This window comes from Pinus tabuliformis, chromosome J (genome assembly GCF_031772625.1).
Source record: "Pinus tabuliformis cultivar Carrire ecotype Pingquan chromosome J, CPIR1, whole genome shotgun sequence".
In the NCBI taxonomy this organism is placed as follows: Eukaryota; Viridiplantae; Streptophyta; class Pinopsida; order Pinales; family Pinaceae; genus Pinus; species Pinus tabuliformis.
The window spans coordinates 312,329,581-312,343,975 of NC_142295.1; positions in this window are offsets into that span (position 1 = coordinate 312,329,581).

The following is a 14,395-nucleotide window of genomic DNA, read 5'->3' on the forward strand; positions in this document are numbered from 1 at the left end:
TGATGTCTTTAGGTTTTGTTGTCTTGTTATGAATATAATTAAGAAGTCATGAAGTCATGTTACACATGTCAAAGTTACACTCCAAGACATTGTCACTATCTCTCTTGCAGTCGGCTAAAAGAAGGACAGTATTCTCCTTAAGGTAATGTCAGCCTATCTCCAGGATCTCACATCGGCCTAAATGAAAAGCATATGTCACTATATATATAGAGTAACCTCACCTCATAATAGAAAATAAATCCGGACATCTCTGATCTCAAACAATACGAATCTCAGAGCAAAGAAGATAAGGGTATTACAGTGAAGAAGGAAGGTGACTACATGTGTGTAAATGTCTTAAGGGTTCTCAGGCTAAGTTTGCCATCTAAGCTAAGGATCAAAGTTTGTTCTAAGATAGTGGCAGCTACAGTTAAGGGCTACATCAAGCGTTGAATGGTGATAGAAGAAGACCAAAGACAGAGAGGTTATCTTGGACCGAAAGAAGAGATCAATGAAGGTCGAGGACTGTGTCTAGGGTTGCAAAGGAAAAAGGAGACTGAGAGTCTCCCAGTGGCAGTGTGATAACAGTGCGAAGAAGGACTGAAGATATACAGTGTGAAGGCCAAAGAGTGCAAGAGATAGTGACAAGTATCTTGAAGAAGAATTCAGTCAAGTATTTTGTCAAGGGTCTTGGTATTCGTCAATAAAAGAATCTATATGAAGAGATTGAAGGGTTTTCCTCTCAAAAGGAGAGGTTTTGGCCCTAGCAGAAAGCCAACATTGTGTGTTCTTGTCTCTTTGTTTTGGTAGCTATTTGATGAAGTAAGAAATACACACACTAATCATATCAAGAAAAGATTGTGCTAATAATATAAAGATAAAATACCTCACAAATAGTTATCATGCTAAGAAGAACCACATAAACTACATTTGCCCTAGATTCTTCAACAAACCTGAAGGTCAAGTTCGTACAATAACTAGGAGATCACTTTCATGAGGAAGTTATGATCAATTGGATGTTTGGAAAGGCTCGATACAATGCCTTCATTGATGATGTCAAGATTAAAGTGATGCGCAAGCTTGATGTAAGATGCAAAGGAAAGAGGGAGCCATGCAACTATGGAGAATAGGTAGTTTATTCTCTTATGAAGACAAGCTATAAGGCTTATGGTGTTGAATTCCCAATTAGAAAGGAAGTCTAGAATCTCCTCTAGATTTGAGAGGGAGTAAAGGAATCTCCTTGAATAGGAGCAAATATCTATTCTTTTTTCAAGGGGGAATAGGGATATCCTCTCTAGGTGAGAGGGAGTGATGTTGGACATCAAATGTGCATTTTCTTCTTCATGTGTCAAGCACTTGACCAAGACTAACAATCGTGTATTGGAAATATTGAGAGGGGGGTGAATCAGTATTTCTTTTCAATTGTTAAGATTACTAGTTAATATTCTTCACAATGGTAATAAGAAAAATAAACAATAAGTATTTTATTATAAACAAGTGAGATCCTCTTTTACAAAAAAATCGAGTACAATGATGTTTGAGGACAACAACCCTTCAATTCTTCCAGGCTCCAACCTGTTGCTAAGCACCAACTTGGAATTTTTTCAAGCTCCAACCCTATCCTTTTTAAGGCTCCAACCTGTTGCTAAGCACCAACTTGGACTTTTGTGAGGCTCCAACCTCTAGGGCTCCAACCCTATCCTTTTCAAGGCTCCAACCTGATTTTTAGAGGCTCCAACCCCTAGGGCACCAACCCTTCAGTCTTCTTAATAAAGATAGAAAAGTTATTTACTTGAATTTCTTCACAAATGTTGTTTTTCATTTCACTTGTCCATTAGCTCCAAAACAACTAGTGCGTCATTGTCCAGGGTTCTCAATCCCTTATGTCCTTCGCTAGATGATCATGATGAATGATGCCACTAGAGTCATTCCATTATTGTATCTTCACCGATTTATCCTCCAAAGTGTCATTGTAATAGGTCTGAAAGATTGAACTTAAATTAATGTAGTGTAGGTGTAACCAACTGTGACTGTCTGTAGATGATTTGAACTAATGGTGAGCTCACCGTGGTGGGGTCCAAGATCTTGTCATTAGAGTCCCAGCTTACTGTGGAGGAGTTTGAGCTTCTATGGCTTATCCAAATGTTGTCCCACAGTCTTATCTTCAACAAACAACTTATGTGCTCATTTTATCACAGGTCCGAGGGTATGGTAGATCATTATTGATGACCACCTCGTTGCTTCAATGGATTCAAGCCTTCTGATCTCCTCGTCTCTTCTGGGTACTGTAGTAATCGTTTTCTATGTGAAATTGTCTCGGTTATTAACAGAATGCTTTGGATACTGCACATTTATGAATTCTTGACTAGTATCGAAATACTTCGGATATTGTTCGTTTATAAATTCTCGACTAGCGTTTACAAATTTTCGATTAGCATCAGAATACTTCGGATATTATTCCTTTTAAATGGATGAAGGCCTTCTGAGTTCTAATCCAAGAGGTCTGAGATTTCTTCATATATGTCTTGAAGATTTACAAAGCCGTGTTATATATCAAGCATATTGTTCCTTGTGGTTGGTCTGAATATTTCACAGGTCTCAGAGATTTTGTTTCATCAATTTTTAACCCAATCAAAATTTGCTTCCTCTTCTCAGCCTTAAGCTTCCTTTCCTCGATGTTGTAAAGTTCATGAGTTGTGAACTTTATCTTACTCTCTATGATAGATCACTGAATTGGATGATTGTGAAACGAAGATCTGAGTTCATATATATATGGATTTCACCTTGAAGTGAAGAGGCGTGACCTATAGAGGAAGTCGACTTGAGAGCAATGTTTTAAAACTCCGACTACGGTTCGAAAACGACTGAGGGTCGGCTCCAACTCCGACTCTGACTCAATATCGACTCGGTCGTTGTAAAAAGTACATTAAATATTTAATTTTTTTTTTTAACGTAATTTTAAATATTTTCATTCATGTTTCCAAACACAAATCTTTAGAATATAGGGAGAAAACAAAAAAAATAGCATTGCTTCAATGTGCATTTCTTTTACAAAAAAGACTCTTTTCAATTTCCATATTTACACAAAAAATAAATAAGCAAAAACAAATTTTACAAGTGAAAAAAAAATACCTCTGAGCACAAATCGCCTCCTCAATGTTGCTCCAACAAACCAACTCCTCAATGGTTCTCCAATGGTTTCCCAAGAAGCTCCTCATTGTTGCTCCAATGCTTGCCCAAGACTCCTCACTGCTGCTCCAAAAACAAACTCCACAACTCTTCACAAACTCCTCACAAATTCTCACACAAATGCAATGAGATAGTTGTGAGGAAATGAGAGGGGTTGGGTAGCTTTTATAGGGTTGGGAGAGGTAAATGGACCTCAAAATCACCCTAAAGAAAATTAGAATTGGTTGTGGGGTCCAATTTTCCCACCAAAAGACCTCGTTGGTTGTGCGTGTGGGTGGGTGACTGAGCCAGCCGAGTTATCTCGAGCTCGGCCGAGCCGAACAGTTTTTTACCGAGTCGGCTGAGTTGGTGATCGGCTCGTCCGGCTCAGTAACAAACCGTCCAGCCGTTATGTTTCATCCACCAATCCGACCTAGCCAGGACTTGGCTCGATCTGGCTCAGCCGAATCGGAGTCAGCTCAACCGTTTCTAAAAACACTGCTTAAGAGACAGGGTATAGGTCATCTAGACTGTAAAAATAAGACATATGACTTTCAACCATATCGGCAATCAGAGATTAGGTCTTATCGGAGGTGCCATTTTAAAAGTTTCGATAAAGTAGAGGATGTGATTTGATAATTAAATCGTTAACTTAAATCAAGTCAGATCTGCTTATCGGATATCGGAGCAAATCGTAGATTATATGAAATCGCATATCGAAGATCAGAGGTTTTGAGTGGTGACATAATAAAAAACGGTGATACGATATTTCTCCGATAAGGTTTTATTATATGTGTTGTGTTATATTTTCATTTGTGAACTTGGTTAAAAGGTTTCCAAAGTTTATTACTCCGACAATAGATTATTATTCAAAGGCCTGATTTAACTTTGGTTTAATAGAAAAATATTAAAGTCACACGATAATATATGTCAGCAGGTATGTCATCAATTATAATCCTCCAATAGTGCAGCATCCATCAAGCGTGCTTATATTTCCATCAATGACAATTATTGACCAACAATCTCCCCCTTTGTCATTGATGGAAATCTTTTTTCTTTCAACATTCTCTCCCCCTTTGACATCAATGGCAAATAGGGTGCCCAAGTACTCCCGCTATCAAGCTTCTTCTTTTCATGTTGCTCCCCTGTCATGTTGCTTCTACCCTTGTCGATGTGTTCTCTTAATGTGATGCAAGAGCAATGACCCCCATATTTTAGCGAAGATATTCAAATGCTTCTCATGGTAGGGGTTTTGTGAAGATATCTACAATTTTCTCTTTTGTATTTACGTATTCCAACTTGATATTATGTTCAGCAACTTGTTCACAAAGAAAGTGGTATTTGATTGGAATATGTTTGGTCTTTGAGTGCATTACCAGATTCTTTGAAAGACTGATGGCACTGGTGTTGTCACAATAGATGGTGATTGGTTGATTAGTCTCTATGTTGACATCTTTCAATGCTTCCTTCATCCACAATATTTGTGTACAACAATCTACAGCAGCTATATATTCGGTTTTAGCGGTGGAGAGAGATATAGAAGATTGTTTTTTGCTGAGCCAAGATACAAGACAATCTCCCATGAAGAATGTAATTCTGCTGGTACTTTTTCAATCATCTACGCTTCCAGCCCAATCAGCGTCGATGTAAGCTATCACAATAAGGATTGTGATTTTGGGATATCATAGACCAAAATCAGGAGTACCTTTCAGGTATCTAAGTATTCTTTTCACATCCAACAAATGGGATTGCTTAGGAGTTGATTGAAATCTTACCACCATTCCTATTGCTTTCATAATATCGAGTCTTGAAGAAGTTAAGTACAGAAGAGCTCCAATTATTGACCTGTAAAGAGTTGCATCTACCGACTAGGATTCATCATCTTTGCTCAACTTGCAATCTGTGGTCATTGGTATGCTCATAGGCATACATTCTTCCCTCCCATATCTCTTAAGCATGTCTTTAAGGTATTTTGATTGGGATATAAACATACATGCTTTAGTTTGAGTTACTTGTAGTCCAAGGAAGTAAGATAACTCACCAATCATCGACATTTCGAACTCTTTCGACATATTTTGAGCAAATTCATGGCTCATCCCATCATCCTTGTTGACAAAAATTAGATCATCAACATATACAAGAGTGACTAGCAGGTTTTCTATGTCCATCTTCATGTAGGGATTTCCTCTGGCCACTCCCTTTTTGAAGCCTTGTTGTTGTAGATAATGATCCAATCTTGCGTACCAAGCTCTAGGAGTTTGTTTCAGTCCATATAGCCTTTTTCAACTTGCATACAAAGTCTTTTCCTTCAGCTAGGTCAAAACCTTCCAGTTGATCCATGTAAAATTCTTCTTTTAGATCACCATTTAAAAATGTTGATTTCACGTCCATTTAATAAACTTTGAACCCTTTTGAACAAGCAAATGCCAAAAACATCCTTATAGACTCCATACGAGCTACCAATGCAAAGGTTTCTTCAAATTCGATTCCTTATATTTGTGAATAACCTTTACAAACAAGCCTTGCCTTATTTCTGATGATTTGTCTGTCTTCCTTCATTTTGTTTTTGAATAACCACTTGTTTCCAATTATAATTTTATCTTTTGGACGAGGTAGAAGTTCCCATGTTTCATTCTTTTCAATTTGGAACATTTCTTCTTCCATTGCTTCCACCCATTGAGGATCCTTACTAGCTTGGGCAAAGTTTTTTGGTTCTACCATGGATAGTAAGGCAACATTATCTTTTCGTGGTGTATTAGTCATCATTTTTTGGGTTTGTATTCCATCATCTGCATTCCCAGTCAATTGTTCTTCCGGATGGCGTTTTTGAACAAATTTTACTTTTGGAGTCTAAGATGGTTACTTTGGATTTTCTTGATCATTTCCTTCCTTTGTTGTATCTTTTTCAAAATCTTCAAGAATAGAATCTTCTTCACAGATTTCAATCTCCTTTTCTAGGAGTGCATCATCAATCTTCACATCAATTCTTTCTACTATCTTTCGTAGTCGATTATTGTAGCATTTGTATGCTTTGCTCCTTGTAGAATATCCAAGAAATATTCCTTCATCTATCCGAGAATCAAACTTTCCTAGTGAGTAATCATTGATCTTCATAAAGCATTTACTTCCAAAAATTCTGAAGTATTTTACCGAAGCAGGTCTTCTTTTCCATAATTCATACGAAGTCTTGTCATTATTTGGTCTTAGTTGGGCTCTATTCAGGATATACATTTTCGCCCCAACTACTTCTCTCCAAAACTTGGCTTGTAAATCAGCTACCAGTAACATTGTTCTTTCCATTTCTTGCACGGTTTTGTTTCTTCTTTCCATTACTACATTTTGTTTAGGAGTTCTAGATACAAAAAGTTCTCTTTTGATTCCATGTAGATCACAAAAATCATTGAATTCATTTGAAGTAAACTCTCCTCTATCTGTTCTAAGACATTTGATTTTTTATTCTTTTTCATTTTCCACAAAAGCTTTGAAATTCTTAAAACATTCAAATGCTTCGGATTTAAACTTTATAAAGAATACCCACATCATTCTAATATAGTCATCAACAAATAGAGCAAAGTACCTTTCTCCTTGTAGATCTAGAGTTCTAGTTGGTCCACATGTATGATCTCCAAAGGTTTTGATGTTGAGAGCTCCTTAGTCTTGAAGTAGGTTCTAGTTTTCTTTCCATGTTGACATGGGCCACACACAACTTGATCTGGCTTGACAATTTTTGGAATGTCCCTTACTGCATTTGTTTTGTTGATATTAACCAAGTTATCAAAGTTTAGATGCCCCAATCGTTTGTGCCATAACCAGTTTTCATCTGCTCAACTCATATAACATTTATCTTCTTGAATTTTACTCAAAATATATACGTTGTCTGGTGTTCTTACTCCTTTTGCCACAAGTTCTCCTAAGGAGGAATTCCTTATCTCACAATTTTTAGTACTGAAGACAACATTATGTCCTTGGTCACAAATTTGGCTAACACTTAAAAGATTGTGTTTGAGCCCTTCCACCAGTAATGCATTTTGAGCTTTTCCCTTTCCATTAACAAGAGCAATAGTCCCTTTTCCAGCAATTTTAGCAGATTCACTTCCAAAAGATACATTTCCATCCTTCTTATTTAACGAGATAAACTTCTTTTGGTCAACTATCATGTGTCTTGAACATCCATTATCCACAAACCATCGATTTTCTTCACTATGTGCACATAAAGCTAGACCACATTTATCAGCAGTGGGTTCTTCCTTCTTCAATTCTTCTTTTTTGAATGAACAATTTTGTGTATCATGGCCATAATCATTACATTTTGAGAAAACGAGATCATACTTAGCTGAAGGATCAAATTAATTGTAAGTCTTGATTTGTCCTTGTGCATTTAGGCTACGTGGCTTGCTTTGATGATTGATCCTATATCTTGAAATATTATCCTTATGAGCTTTGCAATGCTTAGCTTCATGACCAAAGTTTTTACAATGAAAGAAATAACCAAGAAAGAATGTTTGATACCTGTTAAAATAACCTTGACTTGATGTAGTATTCTTCCTTCGAGGTAACCTTCCTTCATTCCTTGGTTTGTTAAAGGTGGATCTTTGCTCTTGATGGGATGGCTTCTCCTCTTTTGGATGATTGTAAAGGATGTCAACATAACTTCTTTGGATTTTTTCATTTACATTCTCCTTTGTACTTGATGATTCTCCTTTGAAACCAATTCCAGACTTGTCATGTTGAGGTCTTTGAGTATTAAGGATGTTATCAAGAGTTTGAGAGCTTTGCCAACTCTTTTTAACTTGATCCAACTCTTTTCTTAGGGAAACAATTTCAGCTTCATGTTTTTCGCAAATTTCTTCTCTTTCTTTTAGTTTATTGTTCAAGAATTCTTCCTTCCTTTTTGCTTCCTCTTTTTCCACTTTGAGAGAAATGACCTTCTTTCATAATTTCTCATTTTCTTCAATGGCACTCATTAGTAAATCATCCACATTTCCTTCTTCTTCTTGTTCGGAATCATCTTCATTTGTAAATGCCATAAATAATACTTCACTGCTTCCAGCATAGTTATCTTCTTCATCAAACTAATCATCATTTATTTTGTGTAGAAAGGCATTTTTAGTTGATTTCTTCTTAGTAATCACGAATTCTTCTTCATCAGAGTCATCTTGTTTGGAGAATAAATTCTTCTTGTTAAACCCCTTTTTTTAACATCTTTTTTTTATATTCGTCTTCATCATCACTATCATGTTTACGAAGACATTTTGCAGCATAATGTCCTATTCTTCCACATTTAAAACAAATGAGAGGATACTTACCTTTGAGCTTGGACGTTGTTGTCGTACAAAGTGTCTAGGCACCGCGACAACGCTTAGAGTAAGGGTTGTCACTCTAATCTTTACTCACTCTGTTTAGACTCTCTCCTAAACAAGTTAAGGGGGGTAGTTCCTAAGGTGAATGGATAAAGATAGCCTGTGGAATACAAGCTCTAGGAGATTTTAAGGATGAACAACTTGATGAATTTAGAACAAGTCTTGGTCAATTGAGATGGATAGATTAAAATAAGACACAACCACAAGATGAAATTGATTATATACCAGTGTCTGTATATTGAATTAACCATAGACTAAACAAAAACAAGTTATCCAGAGCAATTTATAAATGTGGCAAATGACGATCATGAATAATTAAACGCCCAAAACTTTATCATGCAAGAGTTTCTAGCAATTAAATTTCTATAAATCTAAATACTTTGAAAAACCATGAAATTCAAACGCTAAGAAATTCACAATCCTAGAAAAATTATTTGTCCTTAGTATTTGTCCTTAGTGACCCAAATCTAGGAAAATATGCTACTTTCCTATAGTCAATCTTTAGGTACGATTAAAAGTTAAGTGTGTTTGACTATGGAGGAATTAAAGTGTTTGATACCACAGTTTCTTTTAGATTTTTTTTACCCTTAGCACGAAAAGACACCAGGAAGGAACTTTAAATCAATAATTTAATTATTTCTTAAGAAAAAAAAAAAATCGATGTGCTAAATTTTATGTCGTCAATGATTAATTAACATTTTTCAATGTGATCAAACTAAAACAAATCAAAAGGATTTAATTTTTAAAAAAAATTAATGCGCTAAAGGCCACAAAAAAAAATAAAAAAAATAAATATATATAATATATATATATATAATAATAATTAATTTTAAATGTGAAAAATTATCTTTTGATTTAATTTTTTTTTTGAAATTCCAAAGTCACATAAAATCAAATGAATTTTTATTTTTTACTTTTTAGGGTTTTTAATTTTATTTCAATAAAAAATAATAATAATAATAATAATAATTAAAAAAAGGAAACAAATTAAAGTGAAATTTGAAAATATCAAAGTCAAAAAATTAAAAGAAATAGAATTAAATTTTTAGATTTCTTTTGATAAAAATAAAAACAAGTAAAAATGAAATGTAAACACAACCAAAAGCAACCAAATAAAAAAAATCAAATATAAAAAAAATTAAAGTCTAAACCTAACGCACATAAGAAAAACACAAAAAAAAAAAAATTGAATGTTATTCGTTTTGCAGGTTGGCTCCACGACGAGGAAAGTAACCACGGGAAGGAGGGAGCAGTGAGAGTGATAATGGCAACAGCATATGGAGATCGAGGGCAGCATTGGAGAGGGAAGGAGAGGACCCTGCAGGCAAGCTTCGATGGCAGCGATGAATAGACCTCGAAGAAAGGAGAACATGCAACTGAAAAAGGAGCAGAATGTGCGGAAAAGAAAACGACAAGGTAGCTGGCAGTGTGATCGGAAGAGAGTCTCTGTAGGTCAAGCAGCGAAGGAGGATGAGGGAGCGTGAAGAATGGGATACGCTTGGAGCTAAGACACAAGTATGACAGTAGGTGTTTGGAGACAAGGGTTTAAGGAACAGCGTGCAGCAAAGAGGAAAGAACTCGGGAAGCAAACGAAGAGGAAGGTCACAGATGGGAGACGCAGCAACAAAAATTCATATTTTTCTAGAAACCCCAAAACGCAAACAAATAAAAAAAAAATCGAAAATTTCCCGAGGGGAAAAACGCATCAGAAAATGGAGGCTCAATACGGCAGCAGATAGGAGTCAAATGGTAGCCCAAAAACCTAAGAAAATTTCGTAGAAATTTCTAGTTTAAATGATATATTCTTCTGCTTAAAATTTGTCATCGAAACTCTTGTAGAAAAACCCCAGATTTAAACTCTGAAATCCTCAAACTGAAAATAATTTAGAATAATGCCCCTGCAAAATGGTATCGAGACCAGATCTTACCCACCAAGGCCTAGATCTGACTTCAAATCAAACTTCTCTTTCAAATCTACAACCTATACTTGCAAAACTAAAAACAAAAGCACCTAGAACCCAAAGATACAAAAATAAATAAAACCCCAGAAACCCAAGTCAGAAAACCAAAAAAAAATTACAGATCTATGCACAAGAATGGTAGATCTATCAGACCTGAGGAGTATGAGTCCAACTCTGCTCCCAGATCTGACAATCTAAGGTTCTCAACAGCCAGATCTATCAACTCTCTACACCAAAAAAATAAATTTTAAAGGAGGTGCTTAACTTAAAACCCTTCATATATCACCAATAAAATCTTATGATAAGCCTGGAGCTAATTTAGTTAGGCTCTTCAAAAAATATGGATCGGGAGTTGGCTAGTCCAACTGAAGACTTTCCCTAACGCCCAAGAATCTAAAAAATCAAGATTTCCTTGCGAAACTCAATCCAGCCATCAAAATAAAACAAGAAAATAATAATAAAATTCAAACAAATAGAGATACCTGCTATTACGTTCAAAACTTAAATTATTATTTAAACCCCAACCACTGAGCAAAATACTTGTACTCAAATCACTCTTTAGAAACTATCATCAATGGCTTTAGAAAAAATTATGCATGAAAACAACACATCTTACGATATTCCCATGAAGAGTAACACCAGCGGAAATTAACCCTAAAGTCTTTCTTTATTATCCAGAAAAATATTACACGAGTTTTTTGCTTAGCACACAACTAAGAGATCGGATGGATCAACTCACAAATGACTTCCTATTTAAAGATAGATCCTCCAACGGCTAGTTTAAGTGATCCTCGTCAAAACAATCTCGACCATTGATAAAGATTAACATTTCTTTTAATCTCATCCGTCGAAATATTTAAATATTTGGGGAAAATCGAAATTTTTAATTAACTAAAAAATAAAAATTTTAAGTTAATTTCCCCAAAAAAATGGCTTTGACTTAACCCCAGGGATCAAAGGTTTAAAATTTGGCAAAACAATCAGTTTACCTTAGTCCCAGGACTTTTTAAAATTTGATTTTTTAGGACCGACGAATTTTGCTTTTGAAAAATTTAAATTTACCTAGGACCTAGAATTAATTAAATTTCTGGCTTAGGATTTTCATTAATTTTTTCGCTAGAAAATATAATTAATTAACCTATGAGGGGATAAATTATTTTTCCAACCCTCAAGACACTTTACATCATGATTTTCATATTTTTTACATCATAAGGGGGAAAACCCATTTGAAATAACCCCTTACAGACTACACATTTCTACGACACAAATATAATCCAGTAGACCAAACTATTTGTAATAAAATAACCTAACACAATAGTTAGGATTATTCCCAAATCACTTTTACATAGACTCGAACTAGAACACTAGGACTCGCCTAAGATCCCAGTGACAAAACCCATTCCAAATTTAGGGTAAGATTGAAGGAAAACTCTTTCAACCATCCGAGAACAGATCGGAGAGACAAAAAACCTCCCAGAATGTAGATCGTCACCAAAAAAATAGGTTTACCTAGGTCGTTACATACATGACACGGATCTGCTGAGATTATTTACATCATATACATGCAGAATGGGTTTACATTATAACATCTTGGAAATCAAGTTGATGATGCATTATCCCTTTGCGAAAAAAAAGGGGGTGTACTATTATGGGTCATTGACACGAAGTGATCAACGGACACTTACCTTAGTTTCCTTACAAATTGAGTTAGTTCAGATTCAGTGTCAGACTCATCACTGTTATAATTATAATTTCTCCCTTTCTTTGATGACCTTGAAGCTTTGAATGCAACTTCTTTGGAGTTAGAGATTCCTTTTCTCATTTCATATGCAAAGAGAATCCCATGAAGTTTGTCCATTTTTAGGTTATCCAAGTCCTTCATTTCTTCTATGGCACTGACTTTGGAATCAAAACATTCTAGAAGTGATCTTAAAACCTTTTGGACAACCGTGCTTTCTTCAGTGGTTTCACCTAAACCTTTGAGTGAGTTGACAACTTCATCTACTCGACGGAAAAAGACTGCAATATCTTCTTCGTCATCCATCTTAAGACTCTCAAATTGTCTTCTATGTGTTTGGAGTTTTTACTTTTTGACCTTGGAGTCTCCATCATAGATAACAATAAGCTTGTCCCACATTTCCTTGGAAAAATCACAATTCATAACTTTTGTATAATTTGAATCAGTAATTCCACTTGTTATGGAATTTAGTGCTTTGGCATTTGCTATATAAACTTTCTGACCGTCCTGATCTATTGGTGGAGTAGCTAGAACTTTATACCCATCAGTAACTAATTGCCATACTTCAAGTCCATGAGACATTAAATAGAATATCATCCTACGCTTCCAAAAGCCAAAGTTTGTTCCATCAAATCAGGGAATTTTTCCTGAAACCTAATTCTTCATTGTGACTTAAGAATCATTCTTCCAACTGTTAGGTTGATTATGGAGAAGTTGACTCTTATACCAATTGTTGGAAATGCTAAGAGGGGGGTGAATCAGTATTTATTTTCAATTGTTAAGATTAGCAGTTAAGATTCTTCACAATGGTAATTAGAAAAATAAACAATAAGGATTTTTTTATAAACAAGTGAGGACACCAATCCTCTTTTACAAAAAAAATGAGTACAATGATGTTTGAGGGTACCAACCCTTCAATTCTTCCAGGCTCCAACATGTTGCTAAGCACCAACTTGGACTTTTGTGAGGCTCCAACCTCTAGAGCTCCAACCCTACCCTTGTCAAGGCTCCAACCTAATTTTTAGAGGCTCCAACCCTACCCTTTTCAAGGCTCCAACCCTATCCTTTTCAAGGCTCCAACCTGATTTTTAGAGGCACCAACTCTTCAGTCTTATTAATAAAGATAGAAAAGTTAGTTACTTGAATTTCTTCATAAATCTTGTTCTGCACTTCACTTGTCCATTAGCTCCAAAACAACTAGTGCTTCATTGTCCAAGGTTCTCAATCCTTTATGTCCTTCGCTAGATGATCATGATGAATGATGCCACCAGAGTCATTCCATTATTGTATCTTCACTGATTTATCCTCCAAAGTGTCATTGTAATAGGTCTGAAAGATTGACCTTAAATTAATGCATTGTAGGTGTAACCAACTGTGACTGTCTGTAGATGATTTGAGCTAATGGTGAGCTCACTATGGTGGGGTCCAAGCTCTTGTAGTGGAATCTAAGCTTACTGTGGAGGAGTTTGAGCTTCTATGGCTTATCCAAATGTTGTCCCACAGTCTTATCTTTAGCAAACAACTTATGTGCTCATTTTATCATAGGTCTGAGGGTATGGTGATCATTGTTGATGACCAGTTCGCTACTTCAATGGATGCAGGCCTTCTGATCTCCTCGTCTCTTCTGGGTACTGTAGTAATTATTTTCTGTGTGAAATTGTCCCGGTTATTAACAAACTGCTCCAGATACTGATCATTTACAAATTCTCGATTAGTATCAAAATACTTCGGATATTGTTCATTTACAAATTCTCGACTAGCGTCAGAATAGTTCGAATACTGCTCGTTTACAAATTTTCGACTAACATCGGAATACTTCGGACACTGCTCCTTTTCAATGGATGAAGGCCTTTTGAGTTCTGATCCAAGAGGTTCGAGATTTCCTTAGATATGTCTTGAAGGTTTACAAAGCCTTGTTATATATCAAGCATATTGTTCCTTGTTGTTGGTCCGAGTATTTCACTAGTCCGAGAGATTTTGTTTCATCGGTGTTTAACCCAATCAAAATTTGCTTCCTCTTCTCGGCCTTAAGCTTCCTTTCCTCGATGTTGTAAATTTCACGAGTTGTGAATTGTATCTTACTCTCTGTGATAGATGACCGAATCGAATGATTGTGAAATGAAGATCTGAGTTCATATATATATGGATTTCACCTTAAAGTGAAGAGACATGACCTATGGAGGAAGCCG